Source organism: Aptenodytes forsteri, unplaced genomic scaffold (genome assembly GCF_000699145.1).
Source record: "Aptenodytes forsteri isolate BGI_AS27 unplaced genomic scaffold, ASM69914v1 Scaffold146, whole genome shotgun sequence".
Taxonomy (NCBI): domain Eukaryota; kingdom Metazoa; phylum Chordata; class Aves; order Sphenisciformes; family Spheniscidae; genus Aptenodytes; species Aptenodytes forsteri.
This window is the reverse complement of record NW_008795128.1, coordinates 4,161,009-4,163,798: the sequence shown is the minus strand read 5'-3', so window position 1 is coordinate 4,163,798 and position 2,790 is coordinate 4,161,009.

Below are 2,790 nucleotides of genomic sequence, written 5' to 3'. Positions count from 1 at the left end.
GGTGTTGGGTTGACGGTTGGACTCGATGATCTTAGAGGTCTTTTCCAACCTTAATGATTCTATGATTCTATTCTATGATTCCCAGCTCCCAGGGACTTTCTGGCCCCAGTGGGGACGGAGGACCTACGTTCAACTGCTGCCATCCACTGAGATGCCTTTCATGTGAGATTCTTGGGGATGCCCAGTAGCAACAGTGTCCCCAAAGCAAGGTCCTGAAGAGCTTAGGGACCAAATCCAAATCTTCCCACAGAGCAGTGATGGTACTGCCATAGGGCCAGCAAGACACCAAGCATCCTCACTTGTCCCTACACAGATCATGACTTGGCTTCACAGTCAACTTGCAGTGCTTGATCAGAGGCAGAAGAGCTGGTTATTAGACAGCACTGGGGGATTTCCCCTTAGGCATAAAATTAATCCTAGGTTGGCACCACATGGAAGAAGGAAGTTGTTAGTAGTATCCTTACAGTTCCACGCTGGAAAAAATGCTCAGCGGATAGTGCTCTTGCCAAAACCTTCCTTACCCCTTGGAAAGGCAGACCAGACTCCCCAGGTACCTCCACATGCTTTTCACAGCCATGCAGGCAGCTCCATTCCTTGGCTCTAGGTTAGTGGTCCATGGCAGAAATGTTAATGGAATGAGGATGCAGAGCAGAAGATCTCTTAGATTTCCAGTCCTTCTTGCGAACCAGACTGTAGCTCCCACAGAGCTCTAGAAGGCTTTTGCAGAATTTTCCCCAGCCCTTTCCCAACAGTGCAAAAGACAAAAGCACAGGGTCTCACATCAGGTAACCCTAGAACAGTTTAGAGAAATATAATCCTCTAAATGCCTGGGAACTAGCAGGCACTGAGAAGGAGAGGCCTGGAGTTAGGATGTAAGAAACTACTTGGGGATCTCAGTATAAGGGTATACATTTTACTTCCTGACAGTGCAGCTGCATGAGATCTTTCCCTGTGTACTCAAAAATGACCCATAAGCAGGACCTGTCACTGAACAGAAAGTCCATCCTCTATCAGTATAAGGGTGAAATGGTTGTCAAAAACCAGCATTTCACCAGACATAACACAATTTAAGAACCCCACTTGTTTTAGATGTCATGACAAGATGCAAGTGATGCACCCTGTATAGCCAATCATAATGTAAGAAAAATAATGTACCTAGATTTAAAAAGTAAAAAGCCTAGTAAAACATTTGAAAACTAAAGAATCACACCTGCATCACAAGCATTTTCTTACTGCCAGACTCTAAAGAGCCAACTGCTTCCATTTCTCCAAACATTTAAGTATGTTTTTTGCACCTACACTGGTTGACCTGAACACTTGCTGCCTAATAAAAATTTACTCTCTCGATAACAGAGATATGTGCTGTAGAACAGCACGTTCTGCTGAAGGAGAGAAACCTCAGCCCTTTAAAATACAATTTTCACACAAATTCTGAGCTGGAGACTCTTTATACAAGATCCCACCAGAATTTACCCAGGGAAGACAGTTCACTTGTATCTATGAAGTCTTGGTAGCTGCTGTTCATGCAGGCTATTTTTTTCTGCAATTCCAGTTTCACTACTTTTCCATCATTTATTTCTAAGCTGCACCTGCTCAGCAGTTTCCTTTTCCTGTTTTTCTTCCAGATGTACTATTAATTCAGAAGTAAATCTTACACATCAAAATATGTCCATGCATGTATTACCACGCCCTGGACCTGTACTTACACACAATAAAAAAATTACAAAAGCCAAGTGGCCTCTTCTTCCCTGCCCGATTAACAAGCAACGTTCAGACCCAAAGGAATCCCAATTCTGGGGTGACTGTATTATTTTTCTGACTCTGCTGCCATCTGCACCTCCTCCCAGTTTCGTTTCATTTGCACAAATGTCTGTTTTTCTGTACACATCAATCAAGTCCCTGCACTTTGCTACAGTCTTAATATCAAGCACGCTGCAAAAAAAGGAAGCAGTTACTCAGCAGCAGACCTTCAAAGTCCTCACTTGCACGAATGACCCCCAGGACTGCGACTCACCAAGAAAGTCCAGCCCAAGTCTTCCCTCACATCAAGACTGATGATACCACTGAGAGCATCACTACCCCGGTACTGCCCTGAAAGAATCAAAGGGGTCAAGAGCCAGACTGACTTTGTGTGGCGCACCATGATCAACTAACTCAGGACAGACACACCATTGCTTGGGGAAACTCTTTGGCCCTTCGTTATTGTAACAGCTTTTAAAATGAGCAGCCTTCCTTCCGCAGTCACCTCAAACCCTCTGCTGAAGGCCACCTCCATGCCCACTGGAAATCCATCCCAGCTAGCAATCAACCTCCTCTTAGTGGTTCTCTGCAGGGTCTGAGGGCAAAAGCATGGAGCTCAGCTTCTTCTCTCGGAGCTCTCACACAAAGTACAGAGGCTGCCATCAGTGTCGTGCTGGATCCACCCATCACACGCGGAGCATGCGAGGGAACGGGAGCATACGCAGCCCTAGAGGGGCTGCACCTCTCCTCCTCCTCCTCCTCCTCTCTGCCATATGTCTGATTCTCTCCTATTCCCTGAGCTCCTGTGACAACCCAGAGCCAACTTCAAGATGCAAATAAGAGAATCAAAGATTTGCTATTTACACTGTTAAAAGAAAACCCCAAGTTCCTGTAGCACATGCCAACTGCATAACGGAGGGACATTTAACAGCCCCTGCGCTGTTAGGCACCAAAAGGGACGGCAAGTTACCCTGCATCCCTACCGCAGCACTCCTACACCATCTTCTGCAGCCACCGGCCAGTGCCCGCCGCTGGGGACGGGACAAGCCA